The sequence below is a fragment of the Cibotium barometz genome, chromosome 1, assembly GCF_041138505.1.
Source record: "Cibotium barometz isolate CiBa-2024 chromosome 1, ASM4113850v1, whole genome shotgun sequence".
Taxonomy (NCBI): domain Eukaryota; kingdom Viridiplantae; phylum Streptophyta; class Polypodiopsida; order Cyatheales; family Cibotiaceae; genus Cibotium; species Cibotium barometz.
The window spans coordinates 35,850,970-35,874,787 of record NC_141046.1 but is presented as its reverse complement, the minus strand read 5'-3'; the positions used below and the strand labels follow the sequence as shown (position 1 = coordinate 35,874,787).

General features: G+C 40.8%; 1 protein-coding gene across 1 annotated transcript in view; it reads right to left on the bottom strand.

Annotated features, from left to right (window-relative positions):
* Nucleotides 1-6,502, bottom strand: part of LOC147641931 (uncharacterized) — a 37,108-nt gene extending 30,606 nt beyond the window's left edge. The window contains exon 1 of the mRNA XM_086801317.1: nucleotides 6,241-6,502. The gene's annotated coding sequence lies outside the window, so the exon portion shown is untranslated. The remainder of the gene's footprint in view (nucleotides 1-6,240) is intronic.
* Nucleotides 6,503-23,818: the final 17,316 nt, after the last annotated feature.

Sequence of the window (23,818 nt, the reverse complement as noted above, 5' to 3'; positions counted from 1 at the left end):
TTATGAGGGAAGAAGCCAGCCGAAAGCACCTTGAACCAATCATATGCAGGTATGCGCAGGCAAGTATATGCACGTGTACGCAAGTATATGCACGTGTATGCATGTATATGCACGTTCAGTTGCACGCAGGCGGGTGGTACACGCAGGCAGGCGAGCTGGTATTTGCACGCAATTGGGTGGACATGAGCGCGCAGGCAGGCAGGTGTACGCTCGCAGGCGGGCACGTACAGCAGCGCTGAAGTCAGCGCTAATTATTGCTGCAAAAAGAACTCCAAAAGCACAATCACCGGGTGGCAAAAGCTTTCGATATTTTTGGCTTTTGTTTTTTTTTTTTTAATACAAGGGTTGCTTTTTTGAACCTTCGCTAAAGGGTTTACAAAACCACCTATTTACCAACGTGTTTTTCTTTTTTACAACAAGAGAAGACATGTGTTCTTTTTACTTCTTGCCTTATGGGTGTTTATATATATATATATATATATATATATATATATATACACAACACCCAGCAATCATACCTATGAGGTACGCCTACCTGCGGGTTGGCAAGTATGGGATCGAAAGGTGGAGACGCTACCGATCCGGATTCAGAACTACGAAGATACTCTAGAATGCTATATTATGCATCTAGAGCATGTAGACTTGTTATTAGGGATTGAGTGGTTTAAGACTCTTCAGGTCCAGATAGATTGGTCTAGTCATACTTTTTCTTTTGAACATAGGAACACCCAGTACTATATCTTAGGTGATTGTATACATCCCTCACAGGGACCTCTTGTAAATAACGTTGATTTTGGAAATATAATGGATTCTTCTTTCTATACTGCTTTTCACTGTGTCCTGATTCCACTTTCTTCATTTCTCATACCTTCTATAGATGTTAATAAATTAAGTGTGTTTGAAAGCAAAGAATTAAAGAAGATACTTGATTCGTTTCAAGATGTATTTCCTAAGGAACTGCCATCGGGCTTACCACCTGAAAGGGTAGTAGATCATCATATTGACTTGGTCCCTAGTGCTCACCCTGTTAGTATTCCACCATACAGGATGAGCCAAGCTGAGGAAGATGAGTTGGCCAAACAACTCGAAGATTATTTAAGGATGGGTCAGATCCGTCCAAGTAAATCACCTTGGGGTGCACCTCTGTTACTCAGGAGAAAGAAGGACAACACTCGGAGAATATGATCGAGTTCAGAAGGTTCTCGCCTGACCTATACCGCTGACTGTGAAACAACTTCGTTCTTTTCTCGGTTTTGTTGTTTTTCTTCGGAAATCTGTGCGGGAATACTCTCAGTTCACACTACCGATGACCGACTTATTGAAAGGCCGTGGACGTAAGTCAAATCAATCTATCACTTGGAATAACGATCTGGATATAGCCTTCAGAGTTTTGAAAGATAAAGTCAAGAAAGCACCAATCTTAGCATTACCCGATCCTAGTCGGCCTTATGTTCTTGAAACTGATGCCAATGACTATGCAATCAGGGCTGCTCTCTTTCAAGATAGTAGACCTGTTTCTTTCGAGAGAAAAGCTGGACGACACTCAATTTCGTTAGCCAACCCTTGAGAAGGAGCTTTATGATGTCATTCACACTCTCAAGGTTTGGAGACATTATTTATATGGCTCCAAGTTTGTGGTATTGACTGATCATCAGTCAATCAAGTATGTGTGTGATGGAGATGATTTGACAGGAAGGAAAGCTCAATGGGCTGAATTAATGCAAGATTTTGATTTTGATTTTGATTTTGATATTCGTTATCGAAAAGGATCCATGAATACTGTCGCAGATGCACTTCTTTGTTGTTCACCGAGATTTCTACTGACTTATTTCAGTCATTGAGAGGGCTTTGCAGGACTGATAGTTATTTTGGTCCATTTTGGCAGAAGATCCAAGACGGGAGCTCATTGATTGACCAAGACTCAATGACTTAGCAGCCTACTATTCAGGCTACAGGAGGCCAATGGATGATTCGGAATGGTTTACTATTCCGTAATGACAAAATTTGTGTACCACAGATGCCGGACATTAGGTCCAAGATTCTTAAGGAGTGTCACGACGCCCCTTCTGTTGGACACTTTGGGGTACACAGGACGTCAAGCAAATAAAGCTGAACGCTTTAGACAGGCTGGGCTGTTGCATCCTTTGCAAATCCCAGGTAATAAATGGAAAAGTATTTCCATGGATTTTATTACCAAATTGCCAAGAACACGTCAAGGCCATGATTCTATTTGGGTTGTGGTGGATCGCTTGACAAAAATGGCTAGATTTTTACCGACAGGGAAGACCGTTACAGCTACGCAATTAGCACGGCAGTTTATCGAGCAATTGTTGAGACTGTACAGGTTACCACAGGACATAGTCAGTGATAGAAACTCTAAGTTTACAAGTGACTTTTGGAGACTTGTTTTTGAGAAGTTGGAAACAACTTTGAATTTGAGTTCCTCGGATCATCCTCAATCTAATGGCCAGACTGAAAGAGTTAATCAGATTTTGGAGGATATGCTTCGAGCACATGTCTCCAAAAGACAGAGTTCATGGGAGGATTATCTTTCTATGTTAGAATTTGCATATAATAGTACTAAGCATACGAGTACAGGTTTTAGTCCTTTCATGCGTATGTATGGTTTTCAACCTAGATCACCTGTTACAGTGGGATTTTCAGGACTTCAGCATGATGCAGCACGTAATTTTTTGCAAGATATGCAAGGAATGTTATAAGTTGTGAAAGAATCTATTAGAAGTGCTCAAGACACAGACAGATTTTATTCTAATAGACATCGTTCGCCCAGGGAGTTCTCTGAAGGAACGATGGTGTATTTGCGAGTTCCGAAAGATTCCGAGACTTTACGGACAGGTTGATCTCCGAAATTATCCCCTAGATATTGTGGACCATTTCGTATTACACGACGGATTGGTTCAGTCGCACATGAACTGGATTTGCCTTCTCATGTGAAAGTTCATCCTGTATTTCATGTCAGTAGACTTAAGGTAGTACTAGGTGAAACAAACCAGTTAGTTACTCCTCAAGAAATTATAGATGTCGAGGATATGACATTTGTTCCACACGAACCTGAAAAGATTCTTGGATTTCGTGAAAGACGATTGCATAATAAACTTATCACGGAATACAAGATCAAGTGGAAGGATCGTGTTGAGGACGCTACATGGGAGACATTGACTACCCTTCAGAGGGATTACCCTGGCTTTTTAGTGAGCTCAGGAGTGAGCTCTTAGAGGAAGGGGAGTATGTCATGTGCATAGTGTGTATCTACCGTGTGCTATACGCACACAATTCTAGCTTCGAGGTTTGGGGAAGCTTGGAGCTAGGCAGGCTGATTGGCGAGTTGAGTTAGGGATAGAATAACGAGCGGGCACCCAAGTATGAACGGGCGGGCGTCCAAGTGTGGACACCCGATGACCGGCCAAGAGCCTATAAAAGGGTGGCCAAGGTTAGTCATTAGTTCATAGAGTCTCGTGTGTCTTTGTGAGAGCTCTATGGTCAAAAGGTGGTCTCCTGTCTTCAAGAGTTTGAGGCCTCCAAGCAGGCATTCACATAACGCATTCATAGTAGCCGAACAACTGCTTAAGAGTTGGCCCTTTGTTGATGTCGAAGGCTAGGCCTTGGGCTCCTTCAAAAAGTAGTGGTTCCATGTGGGGAATGACTCCAGCAAGGTGATGTGATGAGGTTGAAAAAGTGTATAGTTTGCGATCACTACTGGGTCTGGGACCTGGTTGTTGTGCGGCGGATAAAATCATGAAAATGTCGAACCATAGATTCTTCTGTGCATGGATGTTGCACAGATGGGGGTGCAAACCACGGGAAGTTGAAATGCAACTTTGGGGTTTTATGCTGCTCTTTGTGGAATGTCTTTCGTCGAATGGGGAGGTATTCAGGGTTGAGCCTGGATCTAGTGCAGACGTGCACTTGCTTTATGCAGCCGAGGCCGATGGCAGTCTCCAGGCCCGCGAGGGTAGCTTCATGGCGGTATGGGACGTCACGAGGTAGAGATTGGTCGGTACGTCCATCTAGTTAGCTCAGCTCGTGGCTCAGTGGTGGGGACAACCAAGACTTGTGGGCTTGCCCACGGCTGTCAAGGTTGGGAGGTGAGTCAGGCCTGCACCCCCTTCACGTTTGTTTGGTTTGTTTGCAGGATTTGAGTCTTGTATCGGGAGCGTTCTACAAGGTGATCCTATGGGGATTTGATAGCTATTCATGCTACTGACAATGCCCTTGATGCTGCTGACTGCTCATAAGACCATATACTAGCTTTGCTAATGCCCTAAATGATGTCCTAATCAAGCATTTACTATAGATATGCTGAGATTATTCCATGTCCACTAGTGTGCACATGACAACAGTCATAGTCGGTGCCACCATTCCACCGCGGTGTAGACTCAGTCCACAAAGATGAACTAGCGGCTACTACGCAAATTCCCCACCTCCCACGCCCATCTAGGCTCATCTTGGGGCCCGTTCAGGCCCCGCAATGTCAGGATAGGATGTCCAAAAGTAAAGTCTACCTACTCCATGTGTGGACCATTACAGTGTAGCATGTAGCCTATTTGGTAGTGTGCCAAATCTAATCCAAGACGTCTCTAAACCATCTGGCCTCCTAGGTCACTTTCCCGTGTGAATACGGGGATGTGTGCCCTGGCTGATCAACCATGGCTACTTCTCATAATGGAGGCCGTACAAACATGAGCTAGCCGGTGCCTGGGCAAATACAATATGAGAGTGGAGCATTGATATCCAACATCACAATACTTGACTCTTACCGGTGCCTGTTCATCTCTACATGGCATCCTAAGTCCTGATGCCATTACACCATTCAAGAGACTCACAACATTGTGCACGACTGGCACAACGGACGTGTGCAGGACATGCAAGACTAACTCTGGCACACCAGTAGTAGCACATTGGCTGACGCATCCCTGGACAAGGGCTCATTGAGATAAAGCTATATAAAAATAAACACTAAGCTTTTGAAAAAAAGCTTTGAAGCCTAAATAACTAAATAATGAATAGGCCACATGTCCGACCACAGAGCCTTGCACTTATCCTGTATAATCATGTCCACAGCATCCACGTATAGGATGCATGTGACATGTATGCATGTGTCATACTGGAAACATAACTAACGTAAGGGTTTGATTGAGAAACCAACGTTGTAAGCCCTTGTTTATGAAGGGGCAAAGAGCAGTGTGATTCTCTCTCGCCCTCTAACTTATCATGCTGTATTTTTTAATCTGTCAAGAATAGGCAATATGGGATCGTCCTAGACTGCTGCAATTCATGTCCAAGGGTTGCTTTCATGATGCAGTAGAGGGGCATAACTGAGGCCCTCTACCAGTCAGCCCCAGCGATTGGTAAGCCTGCTACCAGCCTCTGTTGGACTTCGCATCACAAACCTATCCACTCCTAATCTTTCAAGCCTTTGTCTTACTCACAAGATGCCAATGTTTGCCATTCCCTCCCTTACCATACATCTTGCCCATCTCAACCATGGTAATTTCCTTTGCTTTATAAAACTTCATGCAAACTTGAAACCTCCCATAGACCCCCTACCCTCAATTTTTGCCCCCATATTTTAAGAGCAATACTTGAGTATGTGAATTCCTAACATCCCTTAGTGGCATCCATGATAATTTCCTTTGCTTTATAAAACTTCATGCAAACCTGAAACCTCCCATAGACCCCCTACCCTCACTTTTTGCCCCCATATTTTAAGAGCAATCCTTGAGTATGTGAATTCCTAACATCCCTTAGTGGCATCCATGATGTTTTCCACACTTCTTATTCATGCAGATCTACATGCTAGACTCTGCAAGTCAGCACCATTCTAAATCTGTCATTCAAGGGAATCCCCGCCCCCACCATATGCAACCCATCGCTTTCACCTCCATGTCAGAAGGCCATTCCCTCTTTCTTCTTTTCAATTCAAGACTACATATTGAGTTTAAATGGGCAATCCCATCCCTGGCACAAGATCTCCTAGGTTTTTTTTATTTCTTTTAAAGGTTTGTATAATTAAGATCTAACCCCAGATACAGTTGATATTGATGTGAAGAAATACCGAAAAGAGCGAAACATTACATTGAAAAATCATGGATTCAGAGATGCATACAAATCAGATTTTTATCCAATCTTCAAAGTGATGTTGAAGAGCCATGGGCAATGCAACCACTTCCAGTTTTCAAAGGTGGAAAAATTGGCAAAAGTTGAAAATAGATGGCTTACCTGGCTCAGAAGCCCCTAGGAGGAGACCCTGCGGGCGAGCTTTTCCTGGAATTTGAGAACAGTAATCGACAAAGAAACGCATTCAATGGGTTGATCTGTGAGAGCCTTAGGTGCCAACACGGTCGATACTGCTCTTGCCTCTCTTAATGGAAGTCTTGGGTTCGAATACCGTGTAAACATCTACAGTTCCGTTAACAACAACAACAACAACAAAAAATGCTTCACACCGTCCTCTTGTAACGATGGATGGACAAGCAACCTTGCCTTCAAACTTCAAAGGGCCTTATCATATGATTTTTGCTGACTAGAATTCAAGCATCTTGAACAAGTTGGTGTGGACCCCTTTAGGAATCCTCAAAAAGCAACACAAGTGGGTCTACTAAGCATCAAACCTCCGCCATGGGACATGCAACTCGTGATCTCACATTCAAGTCATCTCGCCCTTTTGAAAGGAGTCACAACAACTTGCTAAATAGGGGCCTACAACGAGTTAAAAAAGAAAACCAATTAATTAACGAAAGACTAGCAAATATTGAACCTTTAACTATTCTAACGTTTCACCACATTACGTTAAGATTATAAGGTTTTTTAAACAGGATGTATCAGTGAAAGGAGTTGGTGTTGGTTGATAGCCGTCTCCTTTTTTCAGCGAGAGGAGTTGGTGGCGGTTAAAACAAATTGCAGAGATGGTACCTAGAGGCTAGCACGTGTGCGAGGCTTTGTGTGATCGTGCATGTGTGTTGGCGTAGTCTGTTTCTTCAACTGAATAGCAAAACCTAGAGGCCAGCACGTGTGCGAGGCTCTGTGCAAGCGTGCGTGTTTGTTGGCATGTATGTGCGGCGTCTATGTGTGTGAGAGAGAGTGCCGAGGGAGGAGGAGGGTCTTCTCACTTTTTCGAAATGAAATCGTTAATAATAAGGGGCTTGCCAAGAAAACTGACTTCGCATGACACTGCACCAAAATGGCGCACTTCATCGCTCGACTAGCAGTGTTTTGCATCGTGTGCGCTAGTGTGTGGTGCTACTCTAGCACTACCCTCATCATCAGAGATGATGAGAGCTCGTTGTTCCCCAATGGCACCGGTGTCACGCTCTAGCTTCCTTGATGGTTTCCTCTTTGGTGCCATCACCTCCTCTCTGAAGGTCATGATATTATTTTAATTATTTTCTGTCTTGATTATTTTAAGCACGCATCATTTATCATAACCTGCATTTTCCGTCTTGATTATTTTCTCGTTGGATCAGCTTAGCATGAAGGAGCAGAGCTTGTGGATGGCAAGAGTTTGAACATTTCGGACATGTACGCTCGGGCTGTCTCAGGTGCCAATTTTTTCTAACTGAATTGAATTCCATTTTGGAAAATTATATTTAAGAATTTTGAATTTTTAACTTATTCCTTTTTTAGTTATTATGTAGTGAAATGTCAAAAATGAAAAAAAGAGCAAGAGAATCAACAACTGGAAAATTCATAAATTCAACTAATGAAAGCCATGATGTTTCAAGCATAGAACCTAAGAGAAATCATGGAAGACCAAAGAAGTTATGTAATGAAGATGCAATGTTAGATCAATTCAATGTCAACTTGAAAGTGCTTGAGCTACGTGTGACAATATCATTAGGTGGTAGTGACATTGATGAAGAATTACTAAATAATCTTCATGATTTTATCACTAAAGAATGCTTTTCTGGTAGTTTCTCATTGGAAAGAAGAGGCACAGTTTTCCATTTACACTATCAAATGGTCATTAGAATTCATGCAAAGTCAATAATTACAATTAATGAACTCATTAAAAAGTATCTTGGATGGGATAAGAATAATCCCATCGGTGGGATTGTAATGTGTAAAGCATTAATCCCATCGGTGGGATTGTAATCCCATCGGTGGGATTGTAATGTGTAAAGCATTAAGGCGGAAGAACATGCACACATTTCATGGTATGATAGGCTATTGTATGAAAGATCTTGATAAGCCTCATTATAAAAATGTGTCACATAATATTAGTGATGAAGATATTACTAAGGGAATAGAAATTTACATGCAATATGGTGCAGATGATTTGAAGAACAAAGTTTGTCTTACTCCAACAAACATTTTTTATAGAGCAATGATGTTTTGGAAGTTCTATTTAAAGCATCCTTTAGGGAATAATTTTTGCACCACCATTCATAAAATGATAAAGACAGGAAAGTACTACCCATCTTCTAATTGGATAACTCCATATCAAGGAAGTGGAATAGAGCTTCAAAAAGTAGATGCTTGCTTACAAGAGTGCTTGAACACAATAAGCTCAATGATGAACTAAGGCTACCAAACTAGTCTATGTATAGTACCTGAGGTTGGCACGGACATGGGTCAACCACGTTGGCCAACCTATAACTTTGTCCAAAATGACCAACCAACCATATCATATGACTGGCATTATATTAGACTACAACAATGTTGCATAGGAATGTAGCATAGCTCCCATGTCCATTTGAGATTGTCTGGACCCTGGAACGAGCCTCATAACCCGAGAACAATGTGTCCTTGGTTTGTTGTCCAACATTCACTAATGCGGTCACATAGCCCGCATAAGTATGCATCCTACTCGACAAAGTGCCAAGTCTACATAATCCGTCTCTTCCTAACCATCTAGCCACATTTAGCTGGCTCACCACAACGGTTACTCCTATTAAAGGGGCTCTTACAAATAGAGCATATTCGTTGCCCATAGTAACAACACAAGGGTGGAGCATTAAGCAAGTTCTTTTCCAAGATTCTTATAGTGGTTTTTTGTTCCTTTTATTTGAGCCCATCTATGTTTGTTGAAGTGAATTCTTACCCACCTCCTTTGATGACTAGACTAGAATCCATGCATTAGCATGAATGGAGTAAATATAGTCGGTGAATGTTTATCTCAATTTGATTACTTTCTACGCATATATGGAATTCTTACCCACCTCCTTTGGTGACTAGACTAGAATCCATGCATCAACCTGAATGGAGTAAATCTAGTCGATGAATGTTTATCTCAATTGGATTGCTTTCTATGCATATATGCACAAGCCTATACTCTAGAACTTGGTTGACTTTTGGATCTAACCATCAAACTCCAGATGGTTGGCCCTTCCCAGATGACATAACATATCATGTACCTTCCCAATTTATTAAACAAATGGAACACATATGTATACCACTTAACATAGAGTAGTTACGTACTCAGATATAAACATGGTGAACAAGAAAACAATAAATGTCCTTGATACTTGGGTTTTACATACTCAAAGTCTATTAATTCCAAGCTCGCAACAATTACTACGAAACCCACTGACTATGAGCATGGGATTACTACGAACCCCACTGACTATGAGCATGGGATTACTATGAATCCCGTTATAAGGATAGCAAAAAATCTTTTCACCTTTCTCTTCCCACATAAATGGGGTCAAGACTTGATCCAGACATCTTTGCAACCAAAGTTTCTCTCACATTGGCACATTAGAACCCACGCACAAGGGCATGCATCTCTACGGACCATGCGCGAAGGCTTGCAGACAAAACTCCGACTGTTAAACACCTAAAGATGCTTTCTTATCATTTAGTGATAAGAATAATGGGCTTAGTTCGGTCTCAGTCACACTACAGTGAAGTTTCAAGCCAATGTAGTTTTAAGTTGGTTTAAAAACTGTACTAACTAAGTGAGACATATGTCTCTCACAACTAGTGTGTTAGAATCCATGCAAGAGAGCACTTGTTTCTACAGACCATGCGTGAGCACTTGAACCTCTATGGACCAAGCAAACAACACTACAACTGTTAAATATCACAACACTTTGGTTGTTTAAATTTCTAGAGATGCTTTCACATCATTGTCTAACAAGAATAGTAGGTTTGTTTTGGTCTATGTGAACCTTGCAAACACATGCAAGGCAACCTTACTTAGGTCCAAGCAGGCACATTCCCTCAGCTAATTTAGACCCATACAAGCACATTTTCTTGGCCATAATTTAGACCCATACAATCACATTTCCTTGGCCATAATATTTGAAAAAATAAAAACTAATTGACAAAATATCAATTAGAATAAAGAGGCTAGAAATGTAGGGGGTTGCTATCTTCAATCCCAACTCGCAGAAACAAATGTCCGCATGCACAAACCTTAAAAAAGATACAAAACTTTAAGAAATATACCAACTTGGCATCTCCAAGTGCTTTTGGAGTAAATTTGCAGCAATCAAAGAGTAATGGCATTTTTGAAGAGCAACAATGGCAATTTCGAAGCCACAAAGTCCACCCAAAGGTAGCTAAAGGTGTCAACTATGTCGTGGATACTGTAGACGAGCTGCGTTGCTACCAAAATGTTTCCAGTCTACATTAGAAACTCGTACATGTTCACTTTCATACCTTAAAACCCGCGCTCTAAACCTTGAAGTGCTGGTTCTATGCCCAAAAATGAGTCTTTTGTTCCTTGAGAACCAGGCACCACAATATTTATGTATCTTTTTGTCTCAATAAATCCCATCAAAATCAGTTGAACAACAAAAAGGATGCAGGTCTTCAATAGAAAGTGGCAAGCATGTGTTTTGGGAATGTCCAGCCCTAAGGAGCACTTGGTGCAAAATGACTAAGTGGATAGAGAGGGGTCTGAATATGCAAACCTTTTGGGAGGATTGGTTACTTGGGAAGTGGGCAGTCAATGATGAGCTCAGTGGGTTGCTGTTTAACATTATCAGAACTTGCATCTTATGGGAAATCTAGACTAGCAGGAATGAAATTGTGTTTTTGAGGGTTGCATGTACAGGATTGTAGGATACTAAGCTGATGTATAAATGTGTATGCATGTGCTAGTCTGTATGTAATGTAAATAAAATTAGATCTCTGGAATTGGATTTGTTGATTTAGAACCTACAGAGGAATATGCCTTGAATGTTTCCCTGATATTGGTTAAGCTTCATGCATACTAGGATTCTCCCCCTAATGATGGATTGTTGGCTACAGGGGTGAGGTGTTGGATTGAGAAGAAAAGGCCTCCAAGATTTGGTCTTAAAACTCAGAGATGGTACCGCAAGGAAAAATAGACGGATCATACATTTATTGCCTTTATTGAGAACCCGATTGGCACTAGACCTACTGTCAACGTTTGGTCAAAGCATGGGGGCATGTTAGAAAAACAGTCCCCCTGGGGTTGCACTACTGAGGCCATAATGGAGGCTTGCTTATTGCTCAGATCTCATGGGATCAATCTTGCTTCTTGTGTGAGGATGAAAGATGCGAATTTTTATGTAAAATCTTGAATGAGGTTAAAAAAGAGTAGTGAGTTGAGTCTTTGAGGGTGATGTATGCCACTTTTTGAACAGTTAATATAAATATAAATAAATATTATTGGTCAAGAAGAAGAAGAAGAGATCAATTAATTAGTCCAATCAGGGTAGCCAAAGGCGCCTCTCTTCCTCTTGAGCGATAAGTCCGCCCTCACTACTGCATATAAGGCCAGCAACACTTGATTGAGAAGCTAGCCCAGAAATTCACCTCACAACCTGGCACAAAGGCAAGAGCAGATAGCACAGAGTATGCACTTCCCTTTGAGATGGAAGGTAGTGCAAATATAGGCCCAGAATTCTCCCCCGCCAACGACTATGTTCTGGAGGAGGCTTTGTTGACTTGGCCACTAGCATCGTATAGCCTCGGCGAACAAGAGGCAGGAAGAGACGGTAAAGATGAGAATTACCTTAATGCCGACTGCATTAGGGACCCTTATTCGGGATAACTTGCAGGTTTCTTTTCTCAACCCCCACACCCTTCCCATCAAGAGAGAGCTCTCGTTGAAGCGTGCCTACTCGCACATAGTAACTCCTTGTTCTCCACCTTATCTTCTTCCACACAAGCAGGCACACATGCAAAGAAAAAAGAGAGATAAAAAGAACAATTGAAAAAAGAAGATAAGACATATCTCTTCAGGAGCTCGATCACACGTGATAAGAAGAGAGAGAGAGAGAGAGAGAGAGAGAGAGAGAGAGACAATGGATTGGCAGATTGCTCTCATATCAATGTTATGTCACCATAGTCATCACCATAACACAAGAGGGCAAGGAGCTCTAGTCACCACCCAGCCATAGAGGGGAGTGTGGATAACACCACACTCCTGTGCACTTATAGGGCCCTGTCCGATCGCCCAAGTGCTCCGACTTGGGTGCCCTCACACCTAGACCCCAAATGCACTCATTGTCTACATTCGGGCTTTCCATCTTGCTGATCTCCCACGCGTTGTTATAGGCTATGTGACACAACTGATCACATGGCAAAGGATTGCTGGCATAAGAAGAGAGCCAAAGAAGCCAATATAATAACAAAGAAGAAAGACAACGATGAGGCCTACTAGGATGGAGGCAACACCGAGCATCTTTTCTAGATGATATGAGAAGCATGGCTCCTAACCCCTAGTTGTAACCCCACTCTCACAATGTGTAAAGTATAAAGACAAAGCTAACATTGTAGCTCATAGAGAAACCTAGATGGACCACTCCAACCATATGAATATGAAGTGTAGGTCATGTCAATGCATGTTAGGTGTTAGACCCTCATCACATTGAGGAGAGGTGTTGAGAAATGCAATGTGTGAGGGTGCAGCATGTGTAGATCAAGGGGAGGAGCATACACATTAGAAAAGGATTAGACTAAGTGTCCAATGTCAAAGGTTGATTTATATGGTCATATTCTAAAAGGTGAAGTCAAAGGTAAAAAAGGTAGCACATGGAAAGTTCAAGGAGACACATGTAATGTGAGCATATGGAAGGCACAAGGGTGCACACAAAGCATGTATTACGACTCCATGAAGAGCTATATAATGATGTACTTGGATCATTCTAATGCGAGAGATTTATGTTGGTTTTTAGTTAATCGTTGTTGTCATTATCCTTCTATTTGTTTAATCTTACCTTGTGTCTTAATCACTATGCTTAATCATGTCTCTCATTTGCTTTGATCCACCATGAGCTCAACCATGCTTTATTTCCAGCACACTTTATAAAAAATGTTGTTGAAATTTGATCCTTGGTCTAAAAGGAAAGCATGAGATAAGACATGCTTGAAAAGAACCTCCCATGTGAAAAATATGCGACACAATGCATATGTTCCCTTTGTCAAAGATTCTATGAAGATGATGCTATCCCGGGGAATTATCTTTCCATAGAAAGTGGACATCACCGCGTGCATAAGACTTATAAAAACCCCCTATTTAAGTTTCTTTAAAAAACAAACTATACCCCTTTCTAAGCATATGAGTCCCAATTATGAAATTCATGTACCCCTATTTAAGGCTTAAAATCAAATAGCAGATATTGATGTTATGCATGTGACAAGTTGTAGCCCATGTAAGTAGCATGGATGTAAGTGCTAGAAGCACAAAGACCTACATGTACTCTCCAAAAATTGTTACATGTGTGGTTAGCTTAAAAGAGTAGTAAACTAATCAAGTTTTCAAACTATACCACTAGATCGCATATTGTAAACTACAAGAAGAAACAAAATCCCTACTTTCATTCTCCCTTGCTCCCTTGTTTCCCCCCCCCCCCCCTCTTCCAAAAACCCTCTCCCTTACTCTCACGTAATACCATAAGATATGGCGGGTGAATTCCCTAGGGATGCTATATTTATCACCACTTTATAATTCATAAAAAAGTCTTGATTAAATTCCATACCTCCATCTAAGATAAAAAAAGAAATAGGTATTGGTTTAAGATATCTCAAACACTTAGCTACTAAAAGCTTTGTTAGCTCATGCATACCACTCTAGTTAACATGGTTTCACCCACTCATCGTAATAAGGTGCTTTGCTATATTCACCCACTCATCGTAATAAGGTGCTTTGCTATATTACCCACATGTAATAGAAGTTCATTCTTTGTAAGACAACAATAGAATCTATAAAGTGGCCTTAGTATGTGCTTAATGCCAAATAGGGAAGTCATTGACTTACTTGCTTAAGGCTAGAATTAGTGACCATTTTTAAGTTATGGTTGGCTAAGTGTAAACACTAGCCATTTGCATATAAGTCAATTTTGACCATTTTTAAGTTATGGTTGGCTAAGTGTAAACACTAGCCATTTGCATATAAGTCAATTTTGACATTAATCAATAAACAATCATTCCCTTATATTATAATACTTGTGAGTTCTCCTTCTTCTCCATGTTCTCTTGCTTGTGAGTTCTCCCTCTTCTCCATGTTCTCTTGCTTGTGAGTTCTCCCTCTTCTCCATGTTCTCTTGCTTGTGTTCTTTAAATCCTTGCATAGCTAGATGGATGCATGCTTAGTTAGGTTTGATTGCTCTTTCTTGTGTTCTTTGAATCCTTCCATTGCTAGATGGATGTATGCTTGGACAAGTTTTGAAGCCTAGGAAACTGATGAGAAAAGCTGATGAGATTGTAAACTTTCATCAACATAGACTATTTAGTTGGATGAGAGATATTTGAGGCATTCATTTAGGAGTTTAGAGAGCTTACTACTAAGCTCTAACCTGCCTTATCTTTATGTTTTCTTATTCTTTTTATAAGAACTTTCCCAGGATTATAATAATGAAGTGTAGTGAAACACCATTATGATAAACATTAGCACTACACCCGGGGAATTCACTTTCCACCATAGAAAGGGGGCGTCACTTGCATGCGTGAAACTTATAAAATCCCCCTATTTAAGTTTCTTTAAAAAATAAACTATACCCCTTTCTAAGCATATAAGTCCCAATATGAAATTCAAGTACCCCCTATTTAAGGTTTAAAAATTAAATAGTAGATATTGATGTTATACATGTGACAAGTGCAGCCCATGTAAGTAGCATGGAAGTAGCACAAAGACCTACATGTACTATTCAAGGGACAGATTGCACTTGGATCATAGAGACCAACGCTTTTTTCCTCATCGAGAGGCACAGCCGTTGATCCTTTTTCCATAGAACAATTTTTGTCCGGGATTTACTTCATCTATCGAACTAAACAAAAATTGAGTCTCGATTTACGGATCCATCAGTCCAGCCTAACCCCATCCAGTCCCATGGGTTAGCCAACCATCCCCAACCACTGTAGTGATGGGATCCAATTAGGAATTTGGTTAGGTTTTGTCCCCAGGCCCCCTAGCCGAAAGTTCATGCAAACATAAAACTAGTCACACCACTTACGCACCCGATATGAAATTGCCTTTTTCTCAGCATCAGAAGCTAACTTTAAAACAATCCTTTAATGACCATTATGTCATTGATCACTATCCTCAAAATCTCTGGTTGAATCCATATTTCTAATCATTCATTCATCGGTGTACTTATGGCATCATTGGCACCAGAACGCTCACCTCCTGTTCACTAAGGGGCCTTTTCGATAGTTCCTAGCTCATAGTAACCGGCAATATATTCACATAACAAAATGGAATCTCCGTGGGAAGATCAGCAAGATCAACCAACATATCCATATAAAAGAGCCATGGACTCATCCGTTGAGGACCAGCAAGGTCAATCAACCAAATCCATGCCCGGTTTCAGAAAATAACTCTTACTCCTTATTCCAATATCTTTCACAACGCACGTGTGGGTATCTTTGGTGATCCAGAGCCCGAGCACCGTATGGTCAGCACCCTCTAAATTGTTCCATGTGTGGTTAGCTTAAAAGAGTAGTAAATTAATCAAGTTTTTAAACTACACCACTAGATCACATACTATAAACTACAAGAAATGAAATCCCTACTTTCATTCTCCCCTTCTCCCCCCACCCGGCACCATAAATCTCTCTCACCCCCTAACTTATAAGCTTAAGCCCCCCTTCTAAAACCCCCCTCCTTTACACTCACATGATACAATAAGATATGGTTTGTGAATCCCCCGGGGCCCTACAAGACTGAGCCCTATAACTTTTCAACTAGAATAAGCTCCATTACATACCACTTATTACCATAACCCCCTACCAAGAAGTATGTGTGATAGTTAGCATAAACCCTTATCAAGAGGTATGTACAGATTGCCATAATATACCCACCATTATTATTACCAACCTAACTGGTTCCTCCCAAGAAACACACTAGTACAACAATACTCGGTGACTCTACCTACTATAGATTTTAAGAACCAAGAAAAGGAGAGCTATAAGTCTAATGAGAAACAATAAAAGAAGTCCCTATGGGTATCCAAAATAGGCTTCAGCACAACAACAATAGATTATGCCTCATTATTCAAAGATGTTATAACAACAAGCTAGAGACCTCAACAATATGGTATGTAGGCCACCAATGCAATGCTTCTCGACCTAAAGGCTTGCATAATATTACGGAGTGTCCTCATGCACCAAGTCCCATGAGTGCTCCAAGTACTTTAAATCATGTGCTTCATACCCTTATAGGATTTGGAGTGCTCTAAGCACTCTAAATCCCATGCTTAACCCTAATGTCATACCCTTACGGGATTTGGAGTGCCCCAAGCACTCCAATCCCATGCTTAACCCCAATGTCATACCCTTATAATGGCACATGCTATAAGTGTAGATTCAAACATGCCTATAAAGATTGTCCCAACAGAGTGACAATCACCCCAATGGAAGAAGCATTAGCCACTTCAACAAGCCGCCCTAACTTATTGAGTGTGTAGTGAGAGGACAAATCCATACAGTTCCTTGTCAATGCACCATCACAAAGCTCCAAGCTAAGGAGGGAAGAAGTAGCCAAGGGAGCCTCTAAGGTTGTAAATAATTCGAAAGCTCAACCTTCAACTCCAAAGAAAGAAGCTAAGGAGCATGAACTGCAAGCTCCAAAGGCTATAGTAGTCCTTGAAAATGCTAAAGGAACAAAACTAGAGGTCTAAAAGAAGAAAACATCGAAGAGAATGAGGAAGCATAATAGTGTGAAAATTAAGACCTTTGAGCTAAGATTCCACTACTCATTCATGGTGATATATTTCCAAGAAAGAGGATTACATACTATGATCCCTAGAAGGCATGACATACAAGACGTAAGGCTAATTGGGAAACTAATCACGTTCATATATATAGGGGTATAACCAGTCCTTGAAGATAGATTTGAAAATTGGGAAGACTCACCTATGGCTTGAGGTAATCCCGTAAACTAGTTGTAGAGAAGATTATGATAAAGACAATTTGCCCATGCCACCTCAATTAACATTTGTAAATTTTGAAACAAGCTGATAGATAGTGAAGATTAGAACCAAAACTATGAGCTACTCCCACAGCCTCATGACTACGAGGGCTAGATTCATGTCCTACCAACCATGCACACTCTCTCACAAAAGCCTTTAGAACAAGATTTGCAAGACTAGATGAGATAGAATTAACATCCATGTTTATACTTAGTGCAACATCCCTTTTGCAAGCTAATAGTGACTTCAAATTAGGAAGCTAATAGTGAATTTCAACAAGGAACAGATAGTGACTCATCTACTAGCAAAGATTCCTCAGTAGAAGAAGCTACTTGGCCGAAAAAAAACCACATAGGAAGCCTAAGATGTATGGTCTCCCCATGGAGATTGACCTTCATTGGCTTTGCTATGTTGAGTCTATGGATTTATAGGAAACCTACCAAATAGTGAATTTACAAGAAACCTACCAAATAGTGGAAAGTTGACCTTAACAAGTGTTGGTTGAAATGGAATGGCTATTTGCCTCTCTCTCACAAATACATTGGCACGTGCATAGAAAACAATAGACAAAAAACATGATTGTGATTATTCCATTATGTTGTGTAGAATACACACATGTACAATATGATGAAGATGGTGGGTGGTTTCTACCTTTCATGTGGAACCCATATCCTTTGGCATCATCCTACGTATGGAACACCCATGTCCTTTGGCATCACCCTACATGTGCATACATGTACACCTCCTCATATCACACAACTATACAAGTGAACCTTTTACATTTGATGATCAACCTTAGGCAAAGTTTATCATCACACTACTTTTAACACCCTCAATGAAAAATTTCCTAACATATGTCTTTACTCCCATGATGAAGTGGTCTACACCTATTTACGCACTAAACTAGCCCTTGTAGATATTGGACAAGTTTCATCCTTTGAGTGCTTCATCTCTTCCTTTGGGAGAGTCTTTATCTCTTCTTTGAAGGAGTCTTTTAGAGGAGTATATCCTCTCTCAGACCAACAAAAGCAAAGTTGGTGATCTCCTTATATTTGCCTTTGCCCTTATTTTGATCATTAAATGCTTTTTTCCAACATTCTTTAATCACATGTCCTATAATGTTATTTTAAAGCCCTTTTTTAAATTTTGTGTATTTTTTAATAGGTCTATGCTAACAGGCTACTTTGTATCTATGCAGGTTAGTGTTGCTTATTCTAGCTTTGAAATTGGCTAATGAATTGTTGGTTGCTTTACTACTAAAGATGACATGTGATTACTATTTGTAGAGCTTCTACTAGGGATTCACTCTTGTGTTGCCATAGTTGGCAGTTATGTTAGGCTGCTTCAAGTGATGGTAGCTTCTTGCTGCATGCCTTTGATGGTTGACAGAGCCACTTCCACTACCAATTTTCATTATTATTAATAGGGCTTCATGGCTATATAGAGGACTACATCGCTTCTTGGCTACCGCATGCGCTTTCGTTTTGGTGCACATAAATATGGCCTACCTCTACCAACTATGATGGTGGGTGAGACTTTGGTGCAGACAGTAACTATGTCCCCCCTCCTCTCTCTCTCTCTCACACACACACATTAGCTTGCACAGAAAACAATAGAGAAAGAACGTGATTCTGATTATAGCATACATGTAAGATATGATGAAGAAGGTGGCCACCTTTCATGTGAAACCTATCCTTTAACATCACTCTATAGATACATACATGTGCACCTCCTCATTTCATTTATTAACCATACAAGTGAAAATTATTAAATTTGATCATCAACCTTAGGCCAGTTTTGTCATTACACATGTTTAGCACACTAGTTTTAACAACAAGATCATGCTTCTAACCAAGATAATGGAATCCATTAGCTTCGAGCAAGCCAAGCTCTATGAAGCCTCACAATGCAAATTTAACAAGATCAAGGTAGAGGCAAAGAAGGAAGCCAAGCTTAAAGAGCTCACTGTGAACCTTAAGAGGAGGACTAAGGCAAGTTCTTGAGTACTTCAAGTATTACAATATCAAGATAGGGTCGAGAGGGCCCACCAAAGAAGCCAATGTGGACTTATACCTCTTACAATGATGGCATTACTGAGGTAAATGAAATAAACTTTGATGGCTCATGTGAAAAATTGAACCATTATTCATTGCCAAGAAGGAGAGTTGATAGCCTTACTTAAAGAATTTCAATTTGTTTTCGGGAATTCCTATGGAAGTGGTGAAACAAACCATCATCCCTCTAACTAATAGCACTAATTTTTTTTAAAAAAAGTCATCCCTCTTTTCACAGAGAATAAGGGGAAAAAACTCTTCAATTTATATGACCAAAGTGTGGTGTCGTCGCCTTACAAAAGTCACCTTAAAGAAGCACAACTTGCTACTGCTTTTGTAGAAATGTGTAAGGAAATGTGTTGTTTTGATGTTACCCCTAAGCTAAGAATATATCTCATCAAGGTCTTTCTATTACTATAGAAGATGTTGCACATGGAGTTGCCATTAGTATGCTAGAGGAGAGAGCCTGTAGATCTGTGAATGGTTGCTACCACATAGATTATTGTTGATTATTGGTGTTGCTTAAATGAGCACTACTTTGAGCTTGCTCATTCATAGCTTCACTTCACACAGTTGAGAATCTTCAAAACTTGGGGTGCAATTAGGAAGATGCATATAATCAAACAAAATTAAGGAGCCATGTAGCTTTACAGAGGACTCATGCGAGCTTAGCTTGCTTCCAAGATCTTTATCTTCACTGATTTGGGCTCACAAAAAGAGCTCAATGAACCTAAGCACAATGGAGCTACAATATCTATTGGATGTGTGCATTGAGATAGGGGGCCTTAAGCAATAGTGGAGCTACAATATCTATTGGATGTGTGCATTGAGACAGGGAACCTTAACCAACAATAATAACCAGCACAAAAATCTGAACTAAGCTCAATGGAGCTACAATCTCTGTTAGACGTGTGTACTGAGACAGGGGCACACAAATCAGTGAGATTAGGAAGTAATTTGGCTGCAGATCCCTCTCTCTCTCTCCCTCCCTTTCTTCACTGATTTTTTAAGGAAGAATATCGTTACACAAATTACAATAGTATCTCTCTTAGCTCACACATAAAGGTAGAAGATACCTCTCTTTCTTTGAAACTTAACTCTCACCTAGAAAGGCAAAACCCTCTCAAAAAGGTTAATGCCACCATGCTATAGCCATCAAAGAAGAGTCTTATACCTTCTTGGATGGCTTCTCATGCTACAACCAGGTGATGATCAATATAGTTGACAAGATTTGCCATGGAATTATGGCATCATGCAATTTGTCTTGACAATGTCCCTAGTACCTTTCAATGCTTGATGTGCATAGCCTTCAAGGATGTCCTTTGGAAGATCCTTGATAATGTCCATGCTACCTTTTAATGCTTGATGTGCAAAGCCTTTAAGGATATCCTTCTCCTTTGGAAGATCTGAATGATATTCATAGATAACCTTTGTGTGCACCTTAAGTGGAAGGACCATCTTGCTTATATGCTCCTTCCACTTGGAGTGCACACAAAGGTTATCTACGAATATCTATAGGATCTCCTAGAGGAGATCCTTGAAGCCTGTGCATATCAAGAATATTGGAAGGAGCATCTTGCATATCTTCTCCTTCCACTTAGAGTGCACACAAAAGTTATCTATGAATTATCTCTAGGATTTTCCAGAAGAGGTCCTAAAAGGCTATGTGCACATTAAGAATTGGAAAGTAGTGGGCATTATTAAGCCAAATCAACCCAAATTGCATGATGGCACGATACACATAGGTTCCTCGTTCCATAGCAAATGTTATCTTATATTGATCACCTAGATTTGTCATCATTAGTTATAGCATGGGAATCCATCCAAGAAACTATAAGAATGAATCTCTCTTCTCCTTTAAGATCCTAAGGATATTCATAGATAACACTCCAAGTGGTGGAAAGAGCTTATCTTAGGCAAGTTGTTAAGAGGTGCAGACTCTCTACCAGATCTTATTATATAACCCACTTAAATGCCAATTCTTACTTAAGCTTAGAGTCATCATGGGACACACTGTTTGCAAGGATGGAATATCCAAAGATGAGTAGAAGTCTGTGTGATCTTGGAGTTGCCACCACCCACATCAATCAAAAAGGGTTGGAGAGATTCATGGGGCATGTCATCTTCTTGTATGCTAAATATGCTAGACCTTTGTACATGAGGTTGCTAATTATCTTTGAATGGACAGACAAATGCCAATGGGCATACAAAAAGCTAAAGAAGACATTAGCAAAAAAAAATCACACCCATCTTGAGACCCCCCAAGGAATTGATTTTATTAATGCATCAACATTTTCTATTGAATGGGTTAGCACACAGTTGAAGGAGCATAACATGGACTTCCTTGTGACCTTTACTAGTTGTCAACTTGTCAATTTTTTCTATTGGATACATATTAGCACACAGTAGAAGGAGTAGCACATGGACTTCCCTATGATGTTTACTAGCAGTCGAAGGAGCATAACATGGAATTCCTTGTGACCTTTACTAGTTGTCAACTCATCAATGTTTTCTATTGGTGGATACATATTAGCACACAGTTGAAGGAGCAGTACATGGACTTCCCTATGATGTTTACTAGTTGTGAACTCAATTACATTCACACAACCATAGAGTGGGAGGGGTTAGCCATGGGGTATGCTGTAAACAAGTACACGCATTATCTCTTGCTATGAGATTTGTTTTCTTTGTTGACTATCAAACCTTGCTATATTTAGTGAATAAGCCTTGCACCATAGGGAGCTTTGGTTGTTGATTCTTTTGGAATTCGACTTCACAGTGAGAAAGGGGTCCGTGCATATTCATACTAATAACCTTTCCAAATTTCCAAATGGAGAACCCCCTCTAGGAGTGGAAGATGATCTTCTCAATAGTCCTTTGTTCCATATTGACCATGTACCAACAAGGAATGAAGACATCACCCACGTCTTATTGGCCAATAGATTCCCAAATAAATAGTCCCATAAGGAAGGATCGAGATTTAGATACCTCATCAATTTGGCTTCCACCTATCAAATTTGATAGCGAAAATTCTTTATAAGAAGTGTTAAGATTGTTGGAATTAGGGTTGCAGGAAAGCACACAAAGCTTGGAGAAGAAGCAAGAATGCACACAACACAAAGTGTATTAGATTGTGTCAATGTACAAAAGATAAGTTAGCCCTAGCAGGATGGGCGTATATACAAGCTGGGGAAAAAAACCTCCTAAAGAGGGAAAAAGTGCCCCGGCGGTCCTAAGTGTATTCACACACATCACTGCCTATATATATGGCAACAAATTCCCCCTGGGAGTGATGGTGTGAATGAGAGCTAGCACTCATGTATAGGGGAGTGCCATGCCCGAAGTAGATCAGCCCACAAAGGGGAGCAAGCCAAAAGCTTTGCGGAAAGCTTCGAACTTCTCACGAGAGGAAGCGCCTTTGTGAAAAGATCGGCGAGGTTGTCCTGTGTTGGCACATAGGCCAAGCTGATCTCTCCTGCTGAGAGTCTCTCCCTGACATAGTGATAATGCACCTCAATGTGCTTTGTGCGAGCATGAAAAACTGGGTTTCTCGCAATTGCCAATACGCTCTGACTGTCAGTGAAGATAGAGGTGGCAGACTCCTGTCCAACACCCAAGTCAGCCAATAAGCCGTCTGAGCCACACACACTCAACCGTAGCTGTGAAAGCTGCCCTGTACTCAGCTTCACAACTAGAAGTGGCCACAGTAGGTTGCTTCTTGCTCAACTAAGATATGCATGAGCTACCGAGCATGAAACAAAAACCACTTGTGGACACTCTTGTGTCATAGCAACCAGCCCAATCTGAGTCCGAAAAAGCATGTAAATCTGGCGGCAACGATCCCCCCTTGGGATAAAACAACCCAAGATGTATGGTGCCACTCAAGTAGCGAAAGATGCGTTCACAACTGCCTTCCAATGCTGAGACCCTGGGCTATGCATAAACCTGCTCACTTGCTGTGAGACTGCAAACTGAATGTCCGGCCTCGTAATGCATACATAAATGAGGCAACCTGATAAAAAACAGAAGCAGGATGAAACACACACAAGAGAAGCAAACCCTAATCCATATCCATCAATCATAAAGAAGGAGAGAAGCCATAGTCATCATCTCTCTCACACACACAAAGGAGAACACAACATAGTGTTATGTCCACACTACAAAGTAAACCTAATGTAATGTCCACACTACACATGACCAGCTGGACGCGGTCATAAACACACCACACGATATCTATCTACCATACTGTCACTCTGTCAGCACCCATGTGCTATCCTCTAGCTGTATACGAGCTTGACATTTCAACACTCTCCCTCAAGCTCGACATGTCCATCTCTAGGACTCCCAATCTAGTACGGAAATACTCGAACTTATCCTTACCAAGTGCTTTGGTAAAGATATCTGCAACCTGCTCATCTG